Consider the following 13,879-nt stretch of genomic DNA (forward strand, 5'->3'; position numbering starts at 1 on the left):
ATAATGAAAGCCATAGTGGACAAAAAGTGCATTGCAATAACTGTTAGCACAGTAACTACTGGGTTCAGTATATGTACTGTATATGGGGAGGGTATGTAAGCCAGTGTATGGTTGAAAAGAGGAGTGAAGGAAGGTTACACCTGGCTTGGTCGGGGCTATTGTGCAATCTGATAGTAGTGGACTTCAACGAGCACCTGAAGCGTTCTGTCTTACACTTCAGTTGAATGAGTCTGTTGCAGAAGGAGCTCCCCATCTGCCATCAGCCCAGTTACAACCTGACCACAGAGCCGGTCCTCTTTACCAGCTTATTTAGTCTGCTGGCATCACCAGCCTTTTGTCAAGTTGCACCCCAAGGCCCTTGTAGGAGTCCCCCATCTCTACTACCTCTCCCTGAATGATAACATTGTGTGTTACCTACAATCCAAACTCTTGCCATCAATGCAAAGTACCTTGTATTTTTCTGATGTGTTATGATGATGAAAACTAGCCAAGAGTAATTGAAATTTTTTTACCATAACTGCAGTTTAATGACTCACTGCAGTCCTGTGGCTCACACAGCTGGGGCTGGATTTTGGTTTATTCTTATTTCAACATGCATTAAACACGTTTACATGACACTCATCTCACAATGGCAAACACACACACAACTTAAGCTGTGTTTCTACAGCAAATGTGTGTTTTGTCTTGTTTCAACATTCTTTTTCAAATGAAAAAACCCAAGACTTCAAATAAAACATTAAAGACATTCATAACTGATTTTGTCTTTTTACTTAAGTTAACAGAAGTAAGTAATGTAATCATTTAATACCACATATATGCTGATATTTTAATTCATTTAAAGATGTACATACATGGCACCAGTAACAGTATGTAACCAGTATGTATACATGTTGACATATGGACTAAATTATCTTTTGATTCATTAAGAAAAAGTAAATATTTGACATTAAAAACTTCATAAACATATAAACAAACAATTCTATATTCTAAGAAAAGTAAAAATCACATATCAACCATAATTTGATCAAAAAACAAACTTTCTATCCTTCATACATGTTGACAATACCACATATAGATTGAACAATCTTTCATTTAAAACTACATATGTGACATCACATATTTCACTGTCACTTTGATGCTTTGATTAATTGCATACATCTTTTCAATTACATTATAATGAAAATCAACAGTCACAAAATTATACAATGCAAGCTCAGATTTAATGATTTTAATGTTTGTAACATGTGCTCCTAATATTTACATTGATTTAAAGTATTTAAACATGTCTTTATCAACATCAATATACAGTTAAAGCAGATTATTTTTATTTAACATATCAAATGCAATCTCAGTTAGAGATGAGTGCTCAAAAACAATACTATTTGTGACCCCTCTCTTTCATATAAAACAAACCAAGATCAAAATATTCATTGGACAATGATAGATGAACATAAAGAGGAGGATGTGCACCTCTGTAATGTCAAATCACTTGAGGAGGGAATGTTAGTAGTATCTCACTTAATGTTAAATGACTCTTTCAGGCTAGCTTCTGCTTTCTTATGTGTGATATTTTTCCAGGTTGCAGGAATATCAGCAGGCTGTGCATCGTATTCTTTAGCAAACTCATTGTTGAACTTTGTCATTACATATTTCCAGTAGTCTGATGCCTGAAGGCTTACATCCGGTGGAATTTTCCAGTCTGGGAAGATTTCTTGATAACACTTGTAAGGGTGAGATCCATGATTTGTGGCTTCACATAGAAAATTCTTGTCACTGGTCACAAGAGAAGAACATATGTCAGTGACAAGTTGCCCTGTCCAAAGAAACCTGTATTGTCCCAGACCCTGTGACCGATGTAGTGAAGCAAAGTGCTCAGTATGTGCTTTTCCTCCTGCGTCACAAGGCGCTTTGCAGAATGGACACTGTTTACCACATCCCATCACTTTGGTGAAAAGTTCATTCTGAGGCTTCACGTGGAGATTTTTTAGTTTCATTTCAATGTTCGTTTTTTTAAATGTCTCTCTAAGAGCTTGGGCCATCTCCTTCACGCACTGTGTGAGCCAATGAGCAAACTGTTCCTGGTCGGCATTGTTAAGGATCATGAAAGCACCGAGAGCATCCTGGGAAATGACCAGTTTATCACCAAGTTCCTTGCAGATATCTTCAACAAATGTCTTCAAGTTGCCACTCTTTCCTTTTTTGGCATTTTCCATGGCATTGTTTATGCTTTTGATACTTGACTGAAGTCGTTGATCTTCAAACTTAGACACCATAGATGGGTCAGAGAAGTGTTCCATTATTCGGTCAAATGTCCACTCCTTTACATAATCCTCATATGAGCAAATGTAACTCAGATACTTTTTAAAGTCATCCTTGGTGAGCAAATCCAGTAAAACTGCATACTGGAAGAAATACCGGGTGCTGAACTGTTGGCATGTCAGCATTTCACCAATGATGTCAGGACCCAAGGAGCGGTTGACAAAGTCTTCGACTGCAGGCTTCAAGCATCGGTTGGTGAATTCTTCTGCCTTCTTCTGGCACTGGTCTCGTTCATTGAACACATCTTTGAAATCTGCACGAAACTTTTCTTTGTTTTTATGCAGACATCTGTAAGGATCATTCAAATGTATGAAATCTTCATGCATTTTCTGAAATGTTCTGGCTGCTAAACCACAGATGTGCTGTTTTAAAGAAACTTCAAAGTCAATGCCTGTCTTCAGATCTTTGTTGTTTTGCAGCCTCTCATCAATCATGTGTAGGATCTCCTGGGTGTAAGTGTTATGGTAATTAGCTTTTCTTTCCATTTTTTCACTTATAAACTGTGTGCAAGCAGCTATGATGCTGTCAGTCATTTTTTGTACAGCGACTGTGTGACCTTGAATGTTGAAGAACTCTTTAAATCGGTTAATGAATCCTTCAGCTGTATATTTAAAAGCCTCCAGTCCACAATCTTGCAGACTTTTTTGGCTTAATAATTCACATGCACGACTCCCCTTATGTGAGAGATTTGCTCTCAGGTAGTAAGACACACTAGTGCAGACATCTGAAGCCTTTTGTTTAGAAAAGGATAGTTCCTTGACCGTTTTAGTCCACATCTTCTTCATCATTCTTTGTCTAGCTCTTTGTCTGTCATCTTGACTTTTTTCTTCCGACATTCTTCAATTAATGCACACACCCTTCCCTCTAATTCTTTCGTGTGATTCTTCTTGATACTATCCAGCTTTACCATTCCCTGTCTGATGTCAGCTGCGGCTTCGAGCTGATTAAACACAGACCTTTCCATTTCTCCTCGAAGGCTCTTTGAACTGTTTGCAAAGTCCTCTTTGTATCCTTCAACTAGGTAGACATGACCCTCTGTCTGCTTGAAGTACTTTGTCAAATTTTCAAGAAGCTCTGTCTCCCATTTCGACAGCATTGTGCAAGCTTCACTTTTCAAACACGTGAGAAGTTCTCTCATGTCAGGTATCTCCGATTTCACAGCAATTGTGCCAAAATTGGAAATTCTTGTTTCAGCATTTGTGACCCAGGTGTACATGTCTTTTTTGAATTCCCATTCCCATTTGTTGAATTCTGTGCAAAGCCTCATGTAGGCATCCGCCACTAGGCTGTTTCTGAAGCTGAAGATAAAGTTTTCATGCTTTACTGCATTCCACAGGCTTGACATCCACTCTGTAAACTCAGAGATTTTGTTAGCAGATGAGTTACAATTTCCCAACATTTGGATGATGTTCTTCTTGAGCTCATATACAGCTTCACTGTACCCTGCATTGACTGGTGCCATTGGTGGGTTTCCATTCCAGAGTCCAGGAATGTACCAGTTCCCAGTGTCTGGACTGTACTCCATCACATCAGTGAAGCTCTTGTTCTCCTCTTTCTTTTCCATTTTGGCTGCTGCCTGGGTCATCTCATTTAACTGTTGCAAGAGCAGTTTCCTGTCTCGTAAGTTCTTCTCATGGGCTGAAACATCTGACACATTCTGGTGAACAAACTGACATTTGGGCTTTTTGCCCACCTCTTTCATCCTGAGAAAAGCATGCACAACTATTTGTAGGATATCCTTCATTTCTGTTGAGTTCTCCATTGCAATATTGATAATGGTGATATCACTCAGCCCCACAACGAGGGTTGCAAGCTCATTGTCATGCTCATGGCTATCATCCAGTTGTGCAAGCTCTGGTGACTTTAAGCCCTCAGTGTCAATGATCACCATGAAGTCACAGTTGAGTACTTTTTTGACATCTTCATTGACTCTGATGAGCAACATAAAGGCACCTCGAGTGCATCGACCACTACTGACTGCAAACTGCACTCCAAACATCGTGTTAAGGAGAGTGGACTTTCCTGTGCTCTGAACTCCAAGAACTGTGACCACCAGTATCTTGCTCTTAGGAGACACCAAGTCACTGAGCTGAGAGAGAACATCACTCACCCATCTGAGAGGTATGTTGGATGCATCTCCATCAACAAGCTCAAGAGGAAAGCCATCAAGTAACAATCCTGCACAGAGTTTTGGAAGATGCTGTAATTGTTGACGTGATGGGTCTGTTTCTGGAAGAGAAACTGAAGCTTCATAGATTTGACCCATTTCACGGAAGAAGTGTTCAGTCCCCAGTGAGCTGTTGGAAAGTTTTCTGTCAATGTCTTTAATCTCCTCTTTGTTTTCAGAATTTTGGCATTTCTTTTTGTACTGCTCCCTGAGACCAGACAGTTTTTCTCGAGACAGGTTATCGAGGTTAATTCGCATCCATTTCAGGAAATAGCACCTCTCTATCCTTGGGCTTGATATTGCATTGATGAAGCATGTCATAGCGTTTGACATGTCAGAAGAGTTCTGTTTTTTCCGAAGTTTTCTTTTCTCTACCTGAAGATCACTTTTGTACTTTTCTATGTTTTCAGATCCAACTTTTCGAAGCCGAAATTCTTCCTTCTCTAAGCGAGTCAGTTCCTTCCATGTGTGACCTTGCAAGGGAAGCTGAACTTCTTTGTATTCAAGGGTGTCTTGAATTTCTGCAGTGATGGCATCTGCATTTTTCTTGGCAGTCTGGCACTCTGGAGAGTCTTCATCAACCAAAATTCCCAGTTCATGGGCAATGTCAGCCATCTGCTCTATTGGAATCTTTATCTCTGATTTCTCAACTACATCCTTGACTATTTTCCGCATATTTTTGATAAAATCTGCATCGTTCATCTGTTTAGTCTTCAATATGAGATTTTTAGTCAATCCCAACTTGGTTGCTACCTTTTTCAGAGCATCTAAACTGAACCGCTTGCTTTGATGGTTGCCCACCAAGAAGATCTGTGCCTTGTGGTGTTGGTTGGTCAGTAGCCTGCACTCAGAGTCCAAATTGTCAAAGAATACAAAAACTGCAGCAGATGTTTGACACAAAAAGGAGTATTGTGTTTCAAATGAAGCAATGTCCCCACGGAGATTAGCTACAGTGACTGGCTCACTGAAAAGATCCATGTTTTTGTTTCCACAAGGGAGGTACCAAGTAATTTCAACCAATCCATTGGATATTCTCCTTGGACTGTCGCCACACTCCATATTGTGGTGAACAAAGGTGTCATGGTACTGCTGAGAATTGCTCAAAAGCTTATTGAGAATCTCTGACTTAGACAAGGAGCATTCACCCAGTTTCACAAAAGATATCATTGGAAGATTCGAGAGAACAACTCTGTCTTCAATGAAGCCCTTGGATTCAGAAAGGGACTGAGGTCTGTACTTTTTAACAATGTCTCTCATGGCCCACAGCATGAGTGTGCACTGTTTTGTGTCACAATTGGGAAGCAGCAGAGGCACAGAAAACTGACACATAGACATTTTGAGTGCAATTTCCTGCTGTACAAAACCATCAGAACACAGAAAGAGAGCAATGATTATGTCGAGGGGGTTTACAGTGTCACCTGAATTTGGACTGTTGACTAGATTGTCAAGATCAAACTCTGTATTCCATGACATAGCATCACAGGTTGAATCATATGCTGATGTACATTTTACATTTCTAGCTGTCACATTAACCATCATCAGTTTCTTCAGAAAATACCATGGAAGGTCAGTATAACACTTAACAAGTTCTTCACTAATGGTCTTTTCATCAATCTGAAGTATTGTGCTCAAGGACAACTTATCACTGTAGTGCTGCTCCAAGTCCAGATCCTTCAATAAGCTCTCCAGGTGTGTCTCTGTGGATATGAATGATAGTGATCATTAAAATCATGGTTGGTTATTTTAACAAACTAAGCATGGATCCAAACTTAATTGGTGCATAGAATAAATACATTTGTAATGTTGATTACCCCTGGTAATTTGTCACAATGCACAATTATTATCTTTACTGATATCCTTCGATAAGTATAAAGCAATCATAAGGGTGTCAGTTGCAACAAGGCTTTAGTTAATCGGCATACTTCACTGTCCTATTTCCCAGCTTTGATGCATGTCAACTTTTCAAAAAAGCAACAAGAAGGTCCCAAGATTGGCTCAAGGGAGATATTTACTAAGCCTGTAACATATTACCTTCCATGGCGCAAACCTTTGCGTTGCCGCAATTTTTTAATTTAGCAGGGTACTGAGACTGAAAAGGACTGGAGCACAAAACAAAGTGTATTCTGCTGTTGAACATGGTATACTGGTTGAAGAGCAGAGACGTTGGATCTGCAAGTGCATAGTCATTCCGCAAAAGAAACACTACATGTCAGGAAATGTGAGTTAAATATCCTGATGTTGCCAGCTCAGCAAAAAGATCAGTGATTGAATGAGTTATGAAAAAGCAGTGGGAGAGTTTTGGTAAAACTTGTAAAGTCCTTTCTCAATATTGTTTTTGTAAACAGATAATATAACAGTTAATAACTAAAACTGCCTCAATCATGTTGCGCTGGATTGGGGCAGCTGTGAAACATTAAGTCAGGGAAAACATGCAATCTGCAAACACAGAAATCTGTGAACATCTCTCAAGTTGTATTTAAGGATGTCTTGAATTTCTGCAGTGATAACCCTCATATTTTTTTGCCATTCTGGTACTCTGAACAATCTTCATCAAGCAAGATTGCCAATTCAGGGGCAATGCCAGCCATCTGCTCTAATCACATCTTCCACTGTGAAAAGGAAAAAGGATCCGTTGCGTCTCTTTGTATCCGCAAGTTGGTGCTCCTGTCAGTGTTGGAGCCTGCCTGTGAGAGGCTTCAGTTGGTTAATGTGTGTTTTTAAAACTTATTTCAGGACTATGCTCAGTTTCTCTGAGAGAGGAATTTTTGCTGCAACACAGTGTGACATCACCCAGGAAAGTGTTGCGTGGGCCAATCACATACATGCAAACGCACATTCCGGATAGATTACTTTGTAGCATGAAAGCCTTATTCCTGCTGCTTACCTGATGATCGATGATAAAAATGCAAAATCCAGTCTGTGAGTATTACAAACCATTGTGCTGCTTTTTTGGGGTCTGTAAATACATTAACCTGTTCATTGTCTTGCCATACCTTAAGTAACACTGTATCAGACTATGTTTTTAAAAAAACAACTGAAGAAACAATACTTGCACAAAAAGAAAATGAATACCCCACAAATAGTATTTGAACATTTGTGTGTGAATTTCCCTGGCTTCACATAATTAAATGCCCATTCATTTGTATTGTGAAATCAGTACAAACATTTTCAAATGTAAATAAATGCATGGAATTTACCAAATATTGTAAAAATAGATAAAGCTGCTGTGCTTTTCCTATTGTGTCAAAATGTCCATTGTGAGAAAGATCTAGAAATTCAGTATGCAAATTACACTTGTTTTTTAGTAACTGGTAAACACTATCTTGAGGTGTCCCATGGTTCTTGCATTTCAAGTAATGTAATCTTACTCATCACTACCTTTAATCTCAAATCACATGAATGAGGAATACAGTGAGACAACAAACAAGCATATTTTCTTGATGAGTGTTCATTTAAAGGCCCTGCATACACATTTTGTCAGTAGTAGACTGATTAGACCTCTGTTGAGGTTGATATTAGGTGGACCTATAGTGGTAACCTAAAGTAACAGCATTAAATGGCAATGGCAGTAAATCACAGTATGTCCTGAGAAGAGGTGTAATCAAGCAAAACAACAGAAATCGCCAGGGCAAGATGTGTGCAGGGACTTTAATGTAAAACTATTCACTTAATTAAGCTTTAAAAATATTTCTGCAGACAGGCTTGTTTTTTTATTATCTGTTTTATTCTACTTTATTTTTATAATCCTTTGCAGAGTCAGGCTATTTCCCTTAACTCAGTTAACTTTGTGACTTTATTTTGAGTATTTCTTTATAATTTGTTTTTTCATTGTAATGTTTAACTTTTACTTACTAGTGCGGGAAGATGTTACGACTGGCTTGCTTCTTCTTCCATTCTTCAGCTGTGCAGAAACTTGGAGGGAGTAACACACCCCTGGCTTCAGGCTGCTGAAAGTCAGACTGTTTGTGTTTGTCGTCAGCTCTTGCACACAGCTCTCTTCTTCACTGCAACAAGTCACAATGTAGCTCTCCACTTCACCAGCAGGAGTGTCCCAACGCAGAGAAAGTGACTCACTGTTGACCTGATAGACTGTTATCTGCGCAGGAGGGCTGGGATCTGTGGGAACAAAATAATGGTTTCAAGTATAATTGAAAAGTTTCCTCTATATTTGTGCTGTTTGCCTGCCAAGCATAAGAGGTGTGATAGACAGAAAAGCAATATACAATCACCTCACACAATTTATACACATACACATTTTGCAACCTCTTTAGTCTGACACAAACCTTTATAACAAAAACTGACTGAATATCTCAGTTGTAAGAAGTACATTCATGTATGTTGAAGTTATGAGGACATATTTGTTGAGCTCAACAACCAGACAGCCAAAGCTTTACTGTATTGATAAATAATTTCATTTTAATTTCAGCAACATTTTTTTATTTCAGATTTACCTGTGAAGACAGATACAGAAGCTGTTTCACTTTGATTTCCATTTTCTGCTCTCCTTGTGATTCTGAAAGTATACTCAGTCCCAGGATGCAGTCCATCAACATCTACAGTGCTGGATTCTTCCACAATCACACTTCCTCCATGTGTGTCACTGGAGTAATCTATATGTAGTTTATACCTAACAGATGAATCAGTGGGTGTCAAGCCAAGAGAAACAGTCTCAGTGCCAGCATGGAGAACTGTTACTTCTGGTGGAGGAACATCTGTCATAAGAGAAAAGAAGAAAAATACCTCTTAGGAACTCCACATTACGCCATGTTTTAAGTAATAAAAATGTGTACAATTTATTGACTTGAATAGTATTTATTTATTTCTCTCTGCTGGACAATAGATTGCTTAAGGCTGACATTCTACACCTGCATCACTCACACTTACAGTCAGACTGGGGTGTTGCAGGAGAGTCTCCTTCCTCACAGTAAAGCTCAAGGAAGACATCTTGTGCATCATAGAACTCCTTGATAATTGAGAAAAATATCCATTTTTGATGTAATGAATCAATCAATAACTGATAGGACAGTATGTATTTGCCATGTCATTTCATAATTTTTATTTTTTTTCAATAATCCATTATTTTGTTTACCTCCTCTTCCTCAGAGTTATCCATTGTGGATACACTTTCAGTCATCCCACACTGCTTCTCACTAAAGGTAAAAAAGAAAGAAGCCTGTAAGTTTGCAGCCAACAACACTACAATATAGACCAAAACCAAAAATCACAACTGTAATCTGCTGTTAAGGCCAGGTGAAAACAAAAAAATAAAAAGAATTTGCTGATTCATGCATATCTGTCAGGCTATGAAATAATTACTGCGATTCATTTTAATTGAATACCTTACAGGTGGAAGCGCTGAAAGGTGATAAAAGACCGCTTTTTTGCTGCAAGTAATATTTTTCCAGTGGCACAAGTATTCACATCTTTTACTTAAGTAGCAATATGTAAAATACTCCGTAACAAGTAAGGGCTGCATTCATGAATCTACCACTTTACAAATCTATTCTTACATGACAGAACAGAAATGATCAGCAAAAACAGTAAAGGTATTTGTTATGCAGACAAACAGTCCTCTTGATTAAGTTAATGTTACTGTTAGGTAGTTTAATCTATAACAATGCATCATGTTTTATGAGCCAATCATTTGTTTTGAATGTAAAATCAGTGTAATCACTTAAGTAGTAACTATAGCTACTCAAACGTAGTGGAGTAAAAGGTATAATATAGCTATTTACATTGAGTGAGCTACAGGATAAGTACATGTACTTAGTTACATTCCATTACTGTATTTTTTCATGTTTTCTTTTGCTTTTTTCAGTTTGCTTTTCAGGTCACCCACATGTGTAAGCAAAGAAACACAGAAGAAGCAATAACATGGTGACCTACCTTTGTAAGACTGAGTTTATATCTACTCTATATGCAATATGTTGTAATAGGTCAAGAGTTTGGCCTCAAATTAAAGCACTGCGCCCTCCTGCGAATGCCAAAGCAACACCTCAGGCTTCTACTTTTATACTGCAGTTGGGTGTAGTCGCTTTCTGTTTCATGTCCTAAGAACAGTTGGCAGTTATGTGAGTTACAAGAAAATGAAGCTTAACTCTCTATTTGCATGTCCAAACCACATACTAAACTTCTCTGTCCCCATTAAATGTTTTTTAAAAGAAATATCATACTGTAAAGGGATTGAACTTAAACATATACTAAATAAAGGGTTAAGTTGATATGTTTCATTAATAAGGACAAGCTACTTTTCATTTTATCAAAATAATGTAAGAAACAACAAAAATATGACTTTTCTGTGTAAATTTCACTGAAGTTAATGGTCTGCTCATAGAACTTTGGATTTAATTCATGTGTAAGTATTAAACACTATATGACTTTATGTTACATATTAACCGTTCATCTTTCATAACCCACTTCTTATTACACACCCTGCTGTGGGGGAGGGGTGAGTTTCCTCCATCCTGTTTGTTTGTTTTGCATTTTCTTTTCCTAATAGAAGAAAATGCACAAACCCTAACATGTGTAGCAGCTCTGATTTCAGTTTTTCAGCCTGACGTCTCCCTTTTTCCAATTTGTTGGAATTGATTTGAGGCATAACTTGACTGAAGCTCTAATTTCTGATTGAAGTAATTATAACAAGATTTTCAAACAGTTCCAAAGAAGTTGGACTTATCACAACTTTACCAACTTCTTCACTTATGCATGATAGATAGGGATATTAGGACTGTCAGTTTAATCTGCAACGTTTTATGAGCCAATCATTTGTTTTGAATGTAAAATAAGTATAATTAGTTAAGTAGTAACTATAGCTGTCAAATGTTGTAGAGGTAAGGTACAATATTTCCCTCTGAAATGTAGTGGAGTAACATAAAAAGTCAAATATAATAGAAATACTCAAGGAAAGTATAAATAATTCACATTCTACTTAGATTAAGTGGGCTACAGGATAAGTACATGTACTTAGTTACATTCCACTAATGTATTTTTCCATGTTTTCTTTTGCTTTTTTCACTTTGCGTTTCAGGTCATCCACATGAGTAAGACAGAAAAAAACACAGAAGAAGCAATAACATGGTGACCTACCTTTGTAAGACTGATTTGTCCATGTCACAATGACATCCTTATTTTATCCAGGAGTTTATATCTACTCTATATGCAATATTTTGTAATAGGTCAAGAGTTTGGCCTCAAATTAAAGCACTGCGCCCTCCTGCAAATGCCAAAGCAACACCTCAGGCTTCTCCTTTTACTCTGCAGTCAGGTGCAGTTGCTTTCTGTGTCATTTCCTAAGAACAGTATGTGGTTATCCATGTTATAAGAAAAGGAAACTTGACTGCAGGTCCAAAGAATATTTGAATGCATGACCAAAACTGTGTGCCTCCATTATTTTTTTTAACACACTGTAAAGGGGTTGAACTTAAACATATACTAAATAAAGGGTCGTGTTGACATGTTTCATTGCTTGTTTTCATAGACAGAGACACAGATTTTATCAAAACATGTAAGAAACAAAAAAATATGGACCTTTCTGGATGTATTTCACTGAACTTAATGGTCTGCTCATAGAACTTTGGATTTAATGCATATGTAAGTATTAAACACTATATGGCTTTATGTTACATATTAACCGTTCATCTTTTATAACTCGCCTTTTCCTGCCCACAGCTTCTTATTACACACCCTACTGTCGGGGAGGGGTAAGTTTCCTCCATCTTCTTTGTTTGTTTTTGCATTTTCTTTTACTAATAGCAGAATATGCACACGTGTGGCAGCACTGATTCCAGTTGTTCTGACAGAAATTTACTGAACCTAAATAGTTTTCATGTCGGCTCCACGTGAAGAAATCAACAGTGTTTATATTTATTGATTCACTGACTTTATTTAGCGAGTGAATATGCCTGTAGTGAAACAGGCGAGCTCACAGACAGACTGGGAGCCTTGATCGGAGAAGAAATATTTAAGATTCTGCACTATTTCTGGGTCAGCAAATTTGTGGCATCGACCAACTTAACTCGCTTGTACAAAAGGTCAGATTGAGTTGTTGAGTTGTAATCCCTCCATAGAAGCGTTCAGATGACACTCAAGTGGATTTGATCTACTCATCAGAGGCTCGTTCAAGTGACTCAACTTGCAGCCAGTGTTCACCTTCTATAACTATGGCTTTAAAATATAAATATAAATAAATATGGTTTCTTCTAAATTTTTTCTTTGTCAACTTCATTTGTATGTCATATTCAATTATTTTCATTTATTGAAGAGTCACATTTAAGGAAGGCTGTGTTAAACTGAGTTAAATTGCCATTTCTGTGTTGTTTTGACATAAGCTTACATTTGGGCCAACAAAAATGTAAAATATTGAAAACAGTTAAACGTAAAAAAGTGTCCTCTGTGCATGATTCAGCACGTGCGAGGCTGAGGTTGTGACGACAAGGTTGAACAAAGTTTACAGTGGAAGCCCTGAGTATCAATCTGTTGTGTAAATAGCAATGCGTTATTCGACTTGTTTTTCAGGTCCTCCCATCAACACGTGACGGACAAATCAATGACGAAGCAACATTATAACTCACCTTTAAAGGGGAGATTTCCCAACGCTAAAATGCATTCTTCTATCCAGGAGCTGGTTTCAACTATACAGTACTGCAGCAGTTGTTCAGGCGTCTATTTGTCCCGTAGATAAAGCGCCACACTTCACTGCATGATGTATGCTGAGGTGGTACTGCAGTTGTAGATGCACTGCAAACCCTTTTATTCTGTTGGTTGAAGCCACTTTCACTTTTGGTTTCCAGATGAATTGTCAGGACCACCTGGTTTCCCAGAAAACGAAACTTAATTTTACAGTAAATCACATGATAAAATATAAAATCACCACAGATGGCTTAATTAATGCACAGAGTTGTTTTCCCTGCTGTGCTGCAGAATTAAGACAATTCAGTAAAAATATGTAGAGACCACGAGAATCATATAATGCTGATTTCATGTCACAGTTTCTCCATAAAATAAAGGAATATAAATGTAAACACAAAGTCTTCCACATAATCATTGTCTGACATACACAAACACATTTTAGTGCAGTAATAGTAATAGCAACTAAGTAAGCGATATAAAAATGATGTACAGTACAACTGTATTTTAATGAGTTGATGTTTCACAAACCTACAACAGCAAATGAGAGAAAACTCCACCTGGATTTATTCTAAATTTTTTTTTAAAAAAAACACTGCTTTGACATGAATGACTTTTTAAGTAATTGAGTCAAAATTCAATGAACTAATTAATATAAACCACTGAACAGATGCCTTCCTTTATTGTTTTTTTTCTCCTTTACCTTCTGATTCATGTTCATATTAAACCTACATGGGTCTGGTTGTTAATGGGTTCATATGCGATTGT

General features: G+C 37.6%; 1 pseudogene; it reads right to left on the reverse strand.

The window, feature by feature from the left end:
• Positions 1–1,213: 1,213 nt before the first annotated feature.
• Positions 1,214–13,240, reverse strand: LOC137174252 (interferon-induced very large GTPase 1-like; annotated as a pseudogene).
• Between the last annotated feature and the right edge of the window lie 639 nt (positions 13,241–13,879).

Source organism: Thunnus thynnus, chromosome 22 (assembly GCF_963924715.1).
Source record: "Thunnus thynnus chromosome 22, fThuThy2.1, whole genome shotgun sequence".
Taxonomy (NCBI): Eukaryota; Metazoa; Chordata; class Actinopteri; order Scombriformes; family Scombridae; genus Thunnus; species Thunnus thynnus.